Here is an 18,130-nt window from a genome sequence, read left to right as displayed (position 1 = left end):
ATTTTTACATTAGCTTTATCTGTTCATACTTAAATGATTTTTACTCATGTTTTCGTAATACTTTGTTGGAAACATGTATTAACATTCTGATTTCATATTGCATGCTTTCCTCATTGCATATATATTTTCAATGTACCCTTCCCTGTGTCATTGTGTTAGTTTTAAAGACTTTAAAAACTCTATAAGTGCTATTAAACAGAATAAGACGACTTCTTTAAAGACTTTAAAAAAGTAGATGTCAGTGAAACCCCTCAGTGTGTAGGCCAGATAAGAATACATTTTTATGAACTTTGCTTCTGTAAATTCACGGATATGTAAAATATGTGTAATATGTAGCTAATTATTTATATAAATATTGAGTATCCACTCTGATTTTATGAGTCAAATTCGTTAGATACGCCAAACCACTTTGTAAATTATCAATACAAGAAGATATATTTTTCTTTTTTTTCTTCTGACAAAAACATATACATGTACAGTGTACATTGAATATATTTCTTTCCTTTAATCATTATATATTGTTAATTTTTTTTCTACATATGCAACATTGCGTGGTAACATTGATATCTAAATATCGACATGTTATTTTATGAGTGCAATATAGAATCAATAAACAATACACACAACACACATCTCTACTTCACAGAGTTCCCTGTATATAACGAGAATTCTCGTCATGGAAGATAACTCCTGGTAGTTTATCGTTGTATTAGACAATGTACTATCAATACACAGGACAGGTGGTGGTAATGACAGCAGGTATAGTGTTTCTTGTAAAGTTATTGTTCCTGAGAGATGAAGTCCCCTCTGATATAAATGTTGGATACGTACAAATATCATTGCAGTTAGTAGGATATGTGGTAAATATCGACAGTTGTGTAACTAGGCATTTGTCTTATAGTCATTTCATTCGTGTCTTTTACAATGTTTTGTTATGATATGCAGTTTATTGAATTGCAATGAGATTTCAATGCAATGCTATTAGATATATAGATATTGAGTATCCACTCTGAGTTTAGAAGTCTAATTCGTTAGATACGCCAAATTACTTTGTAAAATATCAATACAAGAAGATATATTGTTTCTTCTTTCTTCTGACAGAAACATATACATGTACAGTGTACGTTGAATATTTTTCTTTCCTGTAATTATTATATATTGTAAATCTTTTTTTTTTCAACATATGCAACATTGTGTGGTAGCAGTGATATGTTAATATCGAAAACGACATGTTATTATATGAGTGCAATATACAAACAATAAATACTACACACAGCACACATCTCTACTTCACAGAGCTCTCTGTATATAACGAGAATACTCTTCATGGAAGATAACTCCTGACAGTTTATTGTTATATTAGATAACACACTGTCAATGTACAGGACAGGTGTTGGTACAGACAGCAGGTAGGCCCATAGTGTTTCTTGTAAAGTTATTGTTCCTGAGACAAGTCAACTTTGATATACATATTGGATACGTACAAATATCATTTCAGTTAGTAGGATGTGTGGTAAATATAGACAGTTGTGCAACTGAGCATTTGTCTTACAGTCATTTCGTGCATATCTTTTATAATTTTATGTGATGCTATGATACGCGGTTTATTGATATGCTATGAGAATGCTATAATATTTGTACACAATGCACCATACACAAAAGAATTTCAAACATTTTGAAATATATTAATAACAAGCCATAATTAAACACTAACCTGCAATGTCAACATTTATTCTTTGAAATAAAGTTATTCAAAACCGAGTTAAAATCATGGTGTATGCTATGCTATGATATACCATGGTATGATATGACAAATAAGAATCTATGAGATTGTATATTATGATATGAGATTCCAGTGCTATAGTATGGGATTTCAACGCATGCTATACTAGTTCAATACTATGATTAACTATTGTGTATATTGTAAAAGATATGCTTGATCTTACTGTAGAACTATAGTTACGGCGATAAATATCAACATAATTAGCTGTGGGACATTGTTTTCAGATCATATATTCAACTGTTGCAGACTGGGACAATGTTGCATTAGCTCATATAACAAAGCAAACACAGTGTAGCTTCAATCAGGTGTTGATCTTACCTAAAAGAAATGTTTATGAACACAAAGAGTAGTGTGTATAACAATATGTAGAAGCATTAAAATTTCTTAATGAAACTGGTCATTGAGAATTCCAATGCTCCACTTTTTTATTATTCTAGTGATAAAACGACATCATTGTAATTCATTCATAATTGTTATAGTCCACAACTTAAATAATACCGGAAATATACTTTTGAGTGCATGCAACTTAAATGTTCACACGTTACACTGGAATTGATCCGTGAATGAATAGTGTCAAATGAATGCAACCTCCCCCCCCCCTCCCCCCGAAAAAAAAACACAAAAACAATAAAGAAAAAATTGGTTACGCCTTGGTGTTGCAAAATATATTTCTTTAAAATTCCTAAATTATTTCAACTAAATTTATATGAGAATAGAGAGTAGAGCTACTGCATGACTTCATGTCTTGAAAATGTATTCTACGCTTAAGCTTAAAAGTAGGGTCACTTGATCTTTTCGAAATTCATTTATAATTTGAAATGAAATGCTATTGTTTAAATTTTTACATTAGCCTTATCTGTTCATACTTAGATGCTTTTTACCCATGTTTTCTTAATACTTTGTTGGAAACATGTATTAGCATTCTGATTTCATATTGCATGTGATTTGCCTCCAATTGCTTTCCTTCATGGCTTATATATTTTCAATGTACCCTTCCCTGTGTTATTGTGTTAGTTTCAAAGACTTTAAAAACTCTATAAGTGCTATTAACCAGAAAAAGACGACTTCTATAAAGTCTAAAAAAGGAGATGTCAGTGAAACCCTTCAGTGTGTAGGCCAGATAAGAATACAGTTGTATGAATTTTGCTTCTGTAAATTTACGGATATATAAAATGTGTGTAATATGTAGCTAACTATCTATATTAATATTGAGTATCCACTCTGATTTTATGAGTCAAATAAGTTAGATACGCCAAACCACTTTGTAAATGATCAATACAAGAAGATATATTTTTCTTTTTTTCTTCTGACAAAAACATATACATGTACAGTGTACGAGGGTTGTTTGGAAAATATTGAGACAACACGGATATTTCCATTTCTAAATTACGAATTATGATGAAAATAGGCATAAACATTGAACAAAAACATTAACAAATACTGTAAAATCATTAAATTTCGTGGGGGCCAATTTTCATGTCTTGCTTAAATTTTACAGGTTCATGGGGACGTAATTTCGTGTATTCTCTGAAACCTACAAAGGAAATATGACTTTATTACAATAATTTATTAATTCGTGGATGATGTTAATTCGTGGTTGAGAGGTACCCACGAATTCCACGAAAATTGAGCCACCACGATGATTCCACAGTAATTAAAGAAAGTAATATTTAAAAAATGTTTAATATTTTGTTTACAACGGTAGATTACCAAATCGGTGGTGGGGTACCCGGCGCAAGCATAAACTCGGATAATAAGAAAACTAGAACACCGTCTTTCTAAGTGTCCGCAAACTTACAGCTTATACTAAAAGAAATAAGATTATATTTGTTCATTTTGCTATTTATTGTGACTAACTTTTGATCAAGTTTCACGAGTGTTTGAGTTGAAATACGGATATGGTACAGATATATTTACCAAGCAATAGTAATTTGAAAACGACGGTATATAGAAATTTCACGCCAAAGCGGCGCAGTGAAGATACATCAAATCAATGGTAATTTCGGAAAAAGACCTTTTAATACCACCCAACTGCTTTAACAAACACTATACGACGGCAAGGGATAAAGAACTTCAGTTTATCGTCTTTTTTCGCTAATTGTTTAGCTAGAATTCAGACAAAGTGACTAAATATCAAATACTTTTTACACACTAACTGATGTAAACAGTTCTAAAATATGTACACAGGATCTATGTAGGAGACATTTCACAGTAATTTGACTTTCAGTTAGAAATGGCCCGATTTTTTTAACAAAATCAAGTATGGAAGGAATAGGCGGATGTTGACATCTTGAAATGTAAAAAAAGATGAGAAATGGAGAATTAATTCTAATTTCTCTTTGTTTGTTAGGTTTATAAAACAATAAGAAGCGTCAAAATGACATTGCGGTAAGTTTACAGTTGCGCCAGGTCACTGGGCGATGGCAATTTGGTCAGCTTACCAGAAATGATCCAGTCATGCTATGGACAATAACATTTTTACATTGATAAACTTTATCCTGGTGTACGTTTTGGTGAAATTTCAAGGATTTATCTTTTTCTCAAAGGAAATAAGAGTAAATTTCTCAATAATTTCCGAACAACCCTCGTACATTGAATATATTTCTTTCCTGTAATCATTATATATTGTTAATCTTTTTTCTACGTATGCAACATTGCGTGATAGCATTGATATCTTAATATCGACATGTTATTATATGAGTGCAATATACAAGCAATAAACAATACACACAACACACATCTACTTCAAAGAGCTCCCTGTATATAATGAGAAAACTCTTCATGGAAGATAACTCCTGGTAGTTTATCGTTGAAGTTGATAACGCACTGTCAATATACAGGACAGGTGGAGGTAAAGACAGCAGGTATAGTGTTTCTTGTAATGTTATTGTTCCTGCGAGATGAAGTCCCCTATTATATAAATATTAAATACGTACAAATATCATTTCAGTTAGCAGGATGTGTGTTAAATATAGACAGTTGTGTAACAAGGCATTTGTCTTACAATCATTTCATGCATATCTTTTACAATGTTTTGTTATGATATGCAGTTTATAGAGATGCAATGAGATTTCAATGCAATGCTATTAGATATATAGATATTGAGTATCCACTCTGAGTTTAGGAGTCAAATTCGTTAGATACGCCAAACCACTTTGTCAAATTTCAATACAAGAAGATATATTGTTTCTTCTTTTTTCTGACAGAAACATTTACATGTACAGTGTACGTTGAATACTTTTCTTTCCTGTAATCATTATATATTGTAAATCTTTTTTTTTTTCAACAAATGCAACATTGTGTGGTAGCAATGATATGTTAATATCGAAAACGACATGTTATTATATGAGTGCAATATACAATCAATAAACAATACACACAACACACATCTCTACTTCACAGAGCTCTCTGTATATAACGAGAATACTCGTCATGGAAGATAACTCCTGGTAGTTTATAGTTGTATTAGACAACGTACTGTCAATGTACAGGGCAGGTGGTGGTACCGACAGTAGGTACAGTGTTTCTTGTAATGGTATTGTTCCTGAGACATGGAGTCCTCTTTGATATAAATATTGGATACGTACAAATAGATTTCCAGTGAGTAAGATGTGTGGTAAATAAAGACAGTTGTGTGACTTAGCTTTGTCCTACAGTCATTTCGTGCATATCTTTTATAATTTTATGCTATGCTATGATACGAGGTTTATTGATATGCTATGAGAATGCTATGATATTTGAACAAAATACATCCATACACAAAAAAACTTCAAGCATTTTGAAACGGATTAATAAGAAGCCATAATTAAACACTAACCTGCAATGTGAACATTTATTCTTTGAAATAAAGTTATTCAAAACCGAGTTAAAATCATGGTGTATGCTATGCTATGATATAGCCTACCATGGCATGATATGACAAATAAGAATCTATGAGATTGTATATTATGATATGAGATTCCAGTGCTATAGTTTGGGATTTCAACGCATGCTATACTTGTTCAATGTTATGTTTTACTATTGCGTATATTGTAAAAGATATGCTTGATCTTACTGTAGAACTATAGTTACAGCGATAAATATCAACATAATTAGCTGTGGGACATTGTTTTCTTTACAACATATATTCAACTGTTGCATACTGGGACAATGTTGCATTAGCTCATATAACAAAGCAAACACAGTGTAGCTTCAGTCAGGTAGTTATCTTACCTGAAAGAAATGTTTATGAGAACGAAGAGTCCGAAGTACAATATAAGTAAATACTTAACAATTTCAATGTAGGTTGTATAACAATATGTAGAAACATTATAATTTCTCAATGATATTAGTCATTGAAAATTCCAATGCTCCACTTTTCATTATTCTAGTGATAAAACGACAGCATTGTAACTCATTCACAATCGTTATAGTCCACTACTCAAACAATACCGGAAATATACTCTTGAGTGCACGCAACCTAAATGTTCACACGTTTCACTGGAAGTGATTCTTGAATGAATAGTGTCAAATGAATGCATCCCCCCCAACAAAAACAAAAAATAAAAAACCAAAAAAAATTGGTTACGCCTCGGTGTTGCAAAATATATTTCTTTAAAATTCCTAAATTATTTCAACTAATTTGATATGAGAATAGAGTGTAGAGCTACTGCATGAATTCATGTATTGAAACTATATTCTACGCTTAAGCTTAAGAGTGAGGTCACTTGATGTTTTAGAAATTCAGTTATAATTTGAAATAGAATACTATCGTTTATATTTTTACATTAGCCTTATCTGTTCATACTTAAATGAGTTTTACTCATGTTTTCTTAATACTTTGTTGGAAACATGTATTAGCATTCTGATGTCATACTGCATGTGGTTTGCCTCCAATTGCTTTCCTTCATTGCTTATATATTTTCAATGTACCCTTCCCTGTGTTATTGTGTTACTTTCAAAGACTTTAAAAACTCTATAAGTGCTATTAACCAGAACAAGTAAAGTCAAAAAAAGTAAATGTCAGTGAAACCCTTCCGTGTGTAGGCCAGATAAGAATACATTTGTATGAACTTTGCTTCTGTAAATTTACGGATGTGTAAAATGTGTATAATATGTAGCTAATTATTTATGTAAATATTGAGTATCCACTCTGATTTTATAAGTCAAATTCGTTAGATACGCCAAACCACTTTGTGAATTATCAATACAAGAAGATATATTTTTCGTTTTTTCTTCTGACAAAAACATATACATGTACAGTGTACATTGAATATATTTCTTTCCTGTAATCATTATATATTGTTAATCTTTTTTTCTACAAATGCAACATTGCGTGGTAGCACTGATATCTTAATATCGACATGTTATTATATGAGTGCAATATACAAACAATATATTCTACATACAAGACACATCTACTGCACAGAGCACTATGTATATAACGAGAACACTCGTCATGGAAGATAACTCCTGACAGTTTATCGTTGTATTAAATAACACACTGTTAATGCACAGGACAGGTGGTGGTACAGACAGCAGGTATGGTGTTTCTTGTTATATTATTGTTCCTGAGACATGGAGTCCTCTTTGATATAAATGTTGGAGACATACAAATAGATTTCCAGTTAGTAGGATGTGTGGTAAATAAGGACAGTTGTGTGACTAAGCATTTGTCTTACAGTCATTTCATGCATAACTTTTACATTTTTTTGCTATGCTATAATATGCAGTTTTATTGAGATACTATGATATTTCAATGCAACGCTATGAGATTTGAACAAAACGCATCCATACACAGAAGAGTTACACATATTTTGTAATAGAATAATAAGAAGCCAAAATTTACGACCAATCTGCAATGTGAATGAGATTGTATGCTATGGTATGGGATTCCGATGATAGCTATACGATTTCAATGCTGTGTTTTACGACTGCGTATGTTGTAAAAGATATGCTTGACCTTACTGTAGAACAATATTTACGGCGATAAATATCAACAAAATTCGCTCTGGGACATTGTTATTTAGAACATAAATTTAAATGTTGCACACTGGGACACTGTTGCATTAGCTCATATAACATGGCAAACACAAAGTAGCTTTATTCAGGTGTTGAGCTTCCCAAAAAAGAAATGTTTATGAAAACGAAGAGTCCGAGGTATTATATATAAGTAAATAAATATCAATAATGTCAATGTAGATTGTATATCATATATATACAAACATTATAATTTCTCAATGAAAATAGTCATTGAGAATTACATTGCTCCACTTTTCTTTTTATTTTATGGAGAAAACGACACTTTTACAGTTAAACTCATTCATAAACGTTATATTTCACTACTAAACCAATACCGGAAGTATACGTTACTCTAAGTGCACGCCACTTAAATGTTCACACGTTACACTAGAAGTGATCCTTGAATGAATAGTGTCAAGTGAATTCAATGCCTGCCCCACCCCCCTCCAAAAAAAAAAACACTAAAAAAAAACAAAACAAAAAAACACCAAACTTACAAACAACAACATAAACAAACAGCACAAAAAATATTGATTGCCAAGTCATCTGATCAAAATTGTCCTTGACAGACTTTTTCCAGACCGAATTATCATTTGCAAAAATGATTATAAAACTTTTTTGGGGGATGCACTTTTAATAAATCATTACCATCGGAATCTGGTATGATTTGTGACTTGGCAGGACTATCATTGAGGCCACTCCGTTGGCATGAAAGCAATGTCTCATAGCATATTATATATTTTCATTGTATAGTTCATAGGTCCTGGACGATTGAGGAAAAATAGAAAATTGAACAGTAATTGATACTTTCAATAAAACTATATTGTTTTTGAATGCTGCAGAAGGAAAAAAACAGAATGCAAAGAATATTGTATATAACACAACAATAGACAAGGTGATATTTATCTCTTATTCAAAAACAACAATGCTGATTTTAATTACTTAAATAATTATGCTTGATAGAAACGTTTTAAAAGGCATAACTAATTGATGAACATAACTAGTCTAAATAAACTACAGTTCTGACGTATTTAAACATGTACATTGACGTTAAAAATAAAATAAAGAGAATCTAAATTTTTGTAACAGTATATATTTTTCCTTTAATAGATAAATTTAGGGAGAGTTAAGAAAAACGTATTGAGTGAGATATAAACCTACAATGTAATTGAACAAAAAACCATTCAAAAGCTTTATGGATTGTAAAGCTTATTCATGCCTGCCTTCTCAAATCTATACTATTACGTAGCAAAACTCAACTCTTTCGTAAAGAATAAAACATTTATTGAAGAATACATAGCATAAAAGTTGCATGAAACATAATGCCATAGTCAAAGTCACAATATAATATAATGCGAAATGAAGAATAAGTGATGTGATGTGACAAGTAGAAAATAGGCATTTCCTCAAATAAATGACATAAAACTCGAAGAACAATATTCATAAATAAAACCTTGAAAATATCACAAAGTATCCTGACAATAAATGACATAAAACTCGAAGAACAATATTTACACATTAAACCTTGAAAATATCACATAGTATCCTGAGATTGAGACTAGTAAAAGTTTTAGACCTTTGGCAGGAATAGATAACAAAGAACCTGGTATATAAGTAAAGATATGTGGTGTTCATCTGCCTTACAAATGATGTACAATAAAAAGGTGGAGGGGAGGGTGGTGGCAAACCGTGGACAATCATGGATGTTTACAAAATGAACAATGACTACGCATGCGCAGACTAGCTTATGTGCATAACTTGCCACTGCGCATGCCTAAACTAAAAATACACAGTAGTGGAAAACAATACCACGTTGTAAACAAAACATACAAATAAAGTGGTCAACATGCATGAACTATTTATGGACATCAATGTGTTTTATGCCTGCCTTATCACATCTATACTATTACGTAGCAAAACTCAACTCTTTCGTAAATAATAAAACAGGTCATTTATTGAAGAATACATAGCTTAAAAGTTGCATGAAACATACTGCCATAGTCAAAGTCACAGTATAATATAATACGAAATGAAGAATAAGTGATGTGATGTGACAAGTAGAAAATAGGCATTTCCTCAAATAAATGACATAAAACTCGAAGAACAATATTCATACATAAAACCTTGAAAATATCACAAAGTATCCTGAGATTGAGACTTGTAAAAGTTTTAGACCTTTGGCAGAAATAGATAATAAAGTATCTCGTATATAAGTAAAGATATGGGGTGTTCATCTGCCACCTTAACAAGATAGGTTATATCACTCATCGATAGGTTTATATACCTGTATATATATAAATATAGACAATCTTGTTAACGCCCCATATCTAAAAACCACATTGAAATTGAACAGAAATGTCAGTGCATGATTAAGAAAAATTGTACCAAGTTATAACAAAATAACAATTTGTGGAAAATGGAACACCCTTCAACATTAAGACTATTTTTAGAAAAAGCATACATGTACAAGCAAATTTGAGTGTTTTATTCCCGGACTAAAAGTAAGATAAGTCAAAAAGACAACCAGTAGCTCCTGTCTAATGGTTGATATTAACTAAAAACTAAAAAAAGGTTACAACATAAAGACTATTATTACAAAAGACAAAACATGTACAAGCAAATTGACTGTTTGAGCCCCTGACTCAACGTAGGATAATGGCACAGATATTCAAAACACAACCAATAGCCCCTGTCTAATGGTTCCTAGAAAAAAAGGATCGTGAAGCCCCTGTCTTCACTGTCCATTAAAAAATGTCAAAACTCAAACGAATGTCAATCAAAACTTAAGTGTTGGGATTCTAATGTACTTTTCATAAGCACCAGAGTTCAATCTACCCATGCTCGGAATTTGTAATTCCGAAAACCCCTGAGAGGCAGCTGTAGTAGCAGCCTCAATGCGGAAGCTATGAGCTTTGTAAAGATGCAAGTCCAAATTACAAAAAGCTAAAGCCGAACGCAGTTGCTGTGTGAAGTATTGACGCGAGATGGGCGAACCATCCATGAAGGAAAATAACGGCTCTGATGGTGAGGAATGTTTCCTAAGATTTAGGTAATGTAGAAGTGCTTGGCATGGGCAAACTAAAGGATCTGTCGTATTTTGCTGCAGGCGTAGAGTAGTTGTGTTTGCTTTAGAATGCTTAAAGTGAGGTATATTTATATCTACTAGTATATACCTATTGCATGGACTATTGGATCCTAACGTGATATATCCAAAAAGAAGAAAATGCTGGGTTGGAGCATTTGTTTTGGTAAGCTCTCCTACTCGTAAAAAGCACAAAATGCTAAGGTAAACATGGCCCGGAGGAGGGATTTAGTAAAAGCTGATGTGGTACTAAACTCCAAAGCATGAATTATTTTCTTCAAAATTGTTGGGGTAATAGATAGCCGTGAGTCAGATGATGGTTTCGATTTCCGGAATCCCTGAAGCATTTTACGAATGGTGAAATGTTGTGTAATATCCGTGTAGTTACCAAGTTGGAAAATAAAACTAAGTGACAGGGTGGTAGAGGAGATGCGTTATGTTGAAAGGATTGTTCAATAAAATAGTTGTAGGTTAAATAAGCTGATTTGTAAGCTGATAATGTTGATTCAGACAATGAGTTGCGGACTAAAAAAATGGCTGTTTCAGTCAAATCCGCACAAATGCTGGAGGAACTGGAGTTGGCTCGTTGTCCATATGTGGAAAGCGGGCTTTGAATCTTTTCACCTGCAAGCGAGATAGTAAATCAGCGGCCGTATTAGAAATTCCTGGAATATGTTTGGCATGGAAATGAATGTTGTGTTGCAATGAAAGAAATCATTAAACGCCTCATCAATTGCATTAGGTTTGGGTCCTTTGATGTAGTTTTGTTTATCACATGCACAACTGCTATATTGTCAGAATGTAATACAACGATACAGTTTTTCAGAAGAAGTACCCATAATTCTAATGCAATGACAATAGGTAAAAATTTTCTAACTGAAATGTGGTACTTTAACCATTCAGGAGCAAACTCGGAGTAAAACCATTTTGTGCGAAAGGTGCATCCAAATCCGGCATTACTAGCATCAGTAAAAAAATGCACTGAAGATGAAGAATTGATTATGCCAGAAGGAAAAAAAACCTTTGCCATTGAATTGGTTCAAAAACACCCCCAGGCATGCAGGTCAGCTTGTGCCTGTAGATTCGGTCGATGGTGGTGATATGGTTTTTTGAGGCCAATTGTTAGATCTATAAGACGTCTTAAAAAAGTACGACCAGGAGGAACTACACTACAAGCAAAATTGAGCATACCAATTAAAGATTGCAGTTCCATCAAAGTTGCAGAACGCTTTGCTTTGAATTTTTGAATTTCCAATTTCAATTGAGTTAATTTATCTTGAGGTAATCGAATTTCGAAGTTCAAGGTATCTAATTCCAGGCCCAAAAATGTGAGAGTTGTGGTGGGGTAAACAGTTTTTTTTCTGATTTTACGGGTAAGCCAATGTCATTAGATAGTTGATAAATGACAAGCAGAGCACTGTAACATATTGACGAGTGGAGTTCACTTAGGAAGAGAAAATCGTCTAGGATGTGCACGCATTGTATAACAGAGAATTTTGTTTCAAGGTTCCATTGAAGAGCCGAGCTGAATTTTTTAAAAAGATTACATGAATAGCTGAGTCCAAAAGGCAATGTTTTGTCGTAGTAATACATATTGTCTACCATGAATTCAAGTAGTTCGAAATCATCTGGATGAATAGGGATCTGTTTATAAGCATTCTCAAGATATGTCTTTGCTAACAACGCACCCCTTCCCAATTGTCTAATTATATTAATAGCCGTTTCCACTGATTGATATCGTACTGTACACAAATCTTTAGGTATGTTGTGATTTATAGACATACCCTCAGGATAAGATAAATGATGTATCAAACGAAATTCACCGACAACTTTTTTGGGTACCAATCCAAGAGATGAAACTTGTATATAAGGAAATGGTGGATTTAGGTAAGGCCCGGTGTAACGAAGAATATTGACCCGGGTTGAAAATTGACCCGGGGGTCATTTTTCAACGTTGAATATTGACCCAGGGGGTCATTTTTCAACGTTGAAAATTGAGACCAAAATCGTGAAATTTATACCCGGGGTCATTTTTCAACGGTATGAGAAAGATTTTTTCTAAACTCTGATGACATCGACACGTTGAAAATTGATCCTGTTGAGAATTGACCCCAACCTCAGAGTTTTTATCTGAACTGGAACTTACTCTATACGGTTTAAATGTACCATCATGCACATATTTGAAAGTTTTAGTTTTAAAATGTTCATACTGTCCGATACATATGCGGACGGGCTAATTTCTTTAAGGTTGATAGGTCCAATTAATTATTTAATTTTGAGACTGAAAATATGATATCCATTTATTATTACTATACTATGTAAATAAAACTAAGAAGATGACCGTTTGCTTCGGAATGGAACAGGCGAGTAGGGCTAGAATACTTTTTGACATAGATGACATGGTTTTTATTCCCTCATGTGACAGAATTTTAAGTTTCAACTTGTCATAATCTCTGATAAATATATCTAACAAATGTATTGCCGTTATTGTCACTTTTAAGGCAATTCAACAGAGCTCTATTCGACAAGCACCTGGCGTTGTATTTTCTAATAATTGAAAATATAACCTCTATAATGTTTTATTGAGTAAAGGGTATACATATTTATATCAAGACAAAAGGATATAATGTCAGATACCTATGCTTAATTTGAAGACGTCAGCATCTCTGACAAAAAAATAAATGATTGATTGTCATATTTTTACCTTTTTTATGTATACTGTATTATACATATATACTAAACAATATTTTTTCAAAAACTTGTCGGATTAACTTTATTGAAGCACCATCCAATTATCTGCATATGCAGTCATAGTTCTTTTTAAAAAATGCAATTCATTTCTATCATTTTGAGTTTTCAATTCCATTAATTACCAGTAAATTAGAAACACAGGCAACTGACGTAATATATTTCCTCAAAATTAAAAACATATATATAGCATACAGCAAAAATGTTATCAATTTTTTTTTAAAAAGTAGGTTTGCATCTAAATATTCAGTCGGAGGATTGTTGATCTAATTAAATTAATGGTATACATGAAAAGGCATGCAAAAAGTTGAATATATTAAGATTACTCAAGCATACAATTGATATATAAACACTTGTTAAAATTAAGCTTTTATCAGACCTAGACTGGAATATGGTGATGTTGTGAAAATCCGAATTGCTTAAACATGTACAAATTGAAGCAACCAGGACAGTGACAGGGATCAGAGTTAATTCTTCTAAAATTATTTTATATTGTGAGCATAAATTGGAAACCTTACAATCTCGAAGGGATAAACATAAACAAATTATATTCTCCAAGATTATAAATGGTTTAGCACCACAAGATATGTTAGATTGAATTCAATCATATTTTCTAGCTGAACATACATATAATCTTAGGTCGAGCTTTGCTCCGTCTACATGTAAATTAAGGAATAATCTTCATGCAGGAAAGAAAATTTCATCAACTTTATCTTTCTTTAAGTCAAAACTTAAAAAACAAAATATACCTAAAGCTTACACAAATTTCAGTTAAGGCAATAGGAAATATTATTTTACGTCAATTACGGAATAAAGCTAGTAAAGCTTACTTTAAGGATTTTTAAACTGATGGGGGTCGATGTTTATAGTGTAGGTCTGAATCTGAAGGAAATGTGATTTTTTCCCCCTGGATATCCAAGATATACTCAACAAAGAGAAGAACTTTTTAAACAAATTATTGACATTAGTGTTCCTTTTTATATGAACTATATACTTTATGGTAGTTCTGATTTTTCATTAGATAGATTTTAGATAAAATTGTAAAATTGTTTCCCATGTCTATGTTTATATTAGAGCTCCAAAGCGTTTTTGATTCTCTTAGGTTACACGGTTTAAACCTATTTAAGTATTATACATGTATATTTACTTAATATATAGTCCCCTTTTATTAACAGTTCTTTTCAAATGGGCTGGATCATGAAAATGTCATTCTTATGTTTGTATCCCTGCAAGTATAAATGAAGGTGATAGGTTTGTTAATGTAGGTGTAAGTCAACATGTCTACCGACAATATGTCATACAATCATATATGATAAATATTCAGATAATTATTTAATATACAAGTACCCCCTGTCTTATATGCACATAATATCAATTATATTCTGTAAACTTGTAATACTATATTCTTATGACTATAGATAATTTCTTTTTGACTTTATATGTTTGAAAGAGTTTACATAGGCTATGACTCTTATCCAATCCATTCAATAATTTGAACATTCAGTTCAATAAAACACGTTTAAATTGAATTAATAATGTAGGTGGCTGTGATAGGAAGGTCAACCATCTACTCCAACGCTGTTGTATGATCTACTACTACATATTTCTATTCAAAAAATGCAATTTACCTATTTATTGACGAAAACAATTACTGTTAGTATTTATGATAAATTTTTGTAATCAAAGCAATTTAGAAACTATTAAAGCAAAATTATTTTATTGTCATCCTGTACAAAAATTGGGTTGTTAACTTGCTACAGATTCCATGCCTAAAAAAAAAAATCAGCGATTTGATGATATTTAGTTACCCTAATAACTACGTAACAAATAAAATTTTTAAAAAAAAGGCTTTCAAGATATAGTTACTGCAGCATTGTTCATGAAAGAGTACATGTTAGCATATCTTCATTTTGTACACTGTTATTGGCTGGATAGGTGTGAATACAAAATTCAGATAATCACAGTTTTTACAAACTGAGTGGGTGCGAGCACAAAAATCTCAATATGACATACTCTAAATTTTGTATTTGCACACACCCAGAAAATCTGCAATGAACAATATCAAAGTTTCAATTTACTGAGTGAACGTAAAACCAAAATTAAACAATATGATGTATTGTAATTTATAAAGTATTTACATTTGTACACTTCTCCAGCGAATTCAAAAAATGGAGTTTAACTACATTGAATATTTTAACGTGTAATTATGTATATGTCAAGGGGTAGCTGATATATAATATTCTGGGCTACATTTGGGAACAATTAGGAAACTCCAAGGCCTTTTGTGGAAATGAGCTGAATATTTATTGTTGTATTTGTATATCGAATAAATGGTTTCCTCAAGTACAGCTAGGTGATCTATAATCATATACAATTATAATATTACTAAAACACTCTCATTCTCTACATTCACTCATTGAATTTATCTTTAGTTAAATAATATCTAAATTACACATATTTGATTAAAATAACTCACCAAGTATAACAGCAATATGAACTAAGATAATAGTCAACCCGGGTTGACAAGCTATGAAGTTTCATAATTCAACCGTCTGTCTTTGGTGGCGTCGTGATATTAAATCAAAGTTCGTGCTAAAAATTCGATAATGCAAACGGACATGCGTACTCACTCACTTAAACCCGAAAAACCAGTCTAACACACCCATTCATTCACACCCCCCCCCCCGTTGCAACATATAAATATAAAGAATAAATATGTATAAACTGATAATTTTTAATTAAATAAACTCAAGTTATAATATTGATTCGTTATTTTGTGCTTCATTGCTGTTGAATTTTGAACCGGTTTTATGATCAAAATTCCACGATGCGGGTCAATTTTCAACGGATTAGGGTCTTTAATCAACACCTTTCGTCTCATTTTTGAACGTGGAAAAATGACCCCCGGGTCAATTTTCAACCCGGGTCGAAATTCTTCGTTACACCGGCTATACGGTGTGCTCGTAACTCATTGCTGATTTTACTTTGAAGGATTCCATCATTATTGTTCAAAGAAGAGAGATTTCTAGAAATTCTAAAAGCACGTCGCCCCTGATATGGGATTATAAAACCAAAGGTAAACCCACTAATTAAAAATTGGGCCAAAGATGGATCATAGCCGTCAAAATAGCTGGCCAATTTGTCGACTTGAATTGGTGTGATGATACTTATATCCCTATCACTTAGTGGAGCCTTGTTGGTTAGAGGTGCTGGCTGGTTTTCTAGCATTTTGTTTCGCAAAGGTTTGTTTCGGTCTATTGGGACACTGTCTTCGCGGATGCTTTCCCGCACAGTACTGGCAAACATGTTGATGGGGGCAGTTGGTTTTTCTGCACGAGCCAACATTGTTGAGGGACTAGCAGTAGTTATGTGACTTGGATTGGGCACGAAAAGGCTGTTTCTTGTAGTTGATTTTAAAATCTAGTCCAGAAACTTAAGCTTCTTGGTATAGCTCAATATTTTTCTTCTCCCAAGCACATAATGAATGTTCTTTTTCGCGCCATCGCCTAAACTTTTCATCATACATTAAAGCAGCAGAGTCCCCACACGAGTCAGTAATTCTTTGCACAGTGTGTGCGTACGTCATTTTAAGGTTCAAATTTCGTGGGCAAACTTTTCTGCATAGATTGCGACAAATATGTGGAACGCCTCTACCCATTTAATTATAGATTTGATAGGGCTCTTGTCGTTTGCCTTAACAAAAATGAGCTCACCATTTTTATCAACTGATTTATACTTGTTTGTCTCATCATGATCAAAATCATTTGGCAACAGGACAGCAAATTTGATGAACTCATTGGCGTGGAATTTTGCCCTAATTTTGGAATCTACACCCAATGTTAAACCAGTTGCCGAGCGTGAATCCCCTTCAGTATTCTGATTAAGCAACTGCATATCTTGAGAAGTTATCTCTTGCAGTAGGGAATGGGCAGGTGTTACTGCTTGCGAAGAGGCTTGTTGAGTGTCGGCTGATTGCTGTTGTGAAGTTGCAGTCTGCATGGGGATTGACAATGAAGGATTGCTCTCACCATGAGGGTATTCATCCATATAGCGTCGACAAGTATTTTCAATGGTTGGGATGATAGAGGCCATGTACGTCCTTATCATTGTGTCCCTGTCCTCATGAGACATAAGACCGCTTTGAGGTTGGGTTTCTGTGGGAGGATGCGAGGCTGTCTTGTTCCGCCTCCTGCGTTTTGGTGTGGATGCCATCAAAATCTAATAGAGTAAAATATAAAGGAAATGAAGATGTTAATATTTAAACTAAAATGATCATATACAAGATTTTGCACAGCCAAAAAGCTTTCATGCTATCTTTAAACTGATCTAATGTAAGGTAAAACTGTGGCATAGCACCTTGTTATATACCCCAGGTATATATATATATATATATATATATATATATATATATATATATATATATATATATATATATATATATATATATATATATATATATATATATATATATATATATATATATATATATATATATTTATATATATAAATATATATAT

The 18,130-nt window shown here is 32.5% G+C and overlaps 2 protein-coding genes and 1 long non-coding RNA gene across 6 annotated transcripts in view; 1 reads left to right on the top strand and 2 right to left on the bottom strand.

Annotated features, from left to right (window-relative positions):
* The window catches only part of LOC128170918 (neurogenic locus notch homolog protein 2-like), a 658,320-nt gene that overhangs the window by 242,649 nt on the left and 397,541 nt on the right, over positions 1-18,130 (top strand). The window lies entirely within an intron of this gene.
* The window catches only part of LOC128170934 (uncharacterized), a 278,519-nt gene that overhangs the window by 69,638 nt on the left and 190,751 nt on the right, over positions 1-18,130 (bottom strand). The gene's annotated exons all lie outside the window — the stretch shown is intronic.
* The window catches only part of LOC128170958 (uncharacterized), a 2,761-nt gene continuing 2,255 nt past the window's right edge, over positions 17,625-18,130 (bottom strand). Inside the window, exon 3 of the long non-coding RNA XR_008241961.1 lies at positions 17,625-17,831. This is a non-coding gene — a long non-coding RNA (uncharacterized LOC128170958). The remainder of the gene's footprint in view (positions 17,832-18,130) is intronic.

Source organism: Crassostrea angulata, chromosome 2 (assembly GCF_025612915.1).
Source record: "Crassostrea angulata isolate pt1a10 chromosome 2, ASM2561291v2, whole genome shotgun sequence".
Taxonomy (NCBI): Eukaryota; Metazoa; Mollusca; class Bivalvia; order Ostreida; family Ostreidae; genus Magallana; species Magallana angulata.
The sequence above is the reverse complement of the archived record's forward strand: the minus strand, read 5'-3'. Positions and strand labels throughout refer to the sequence as shown.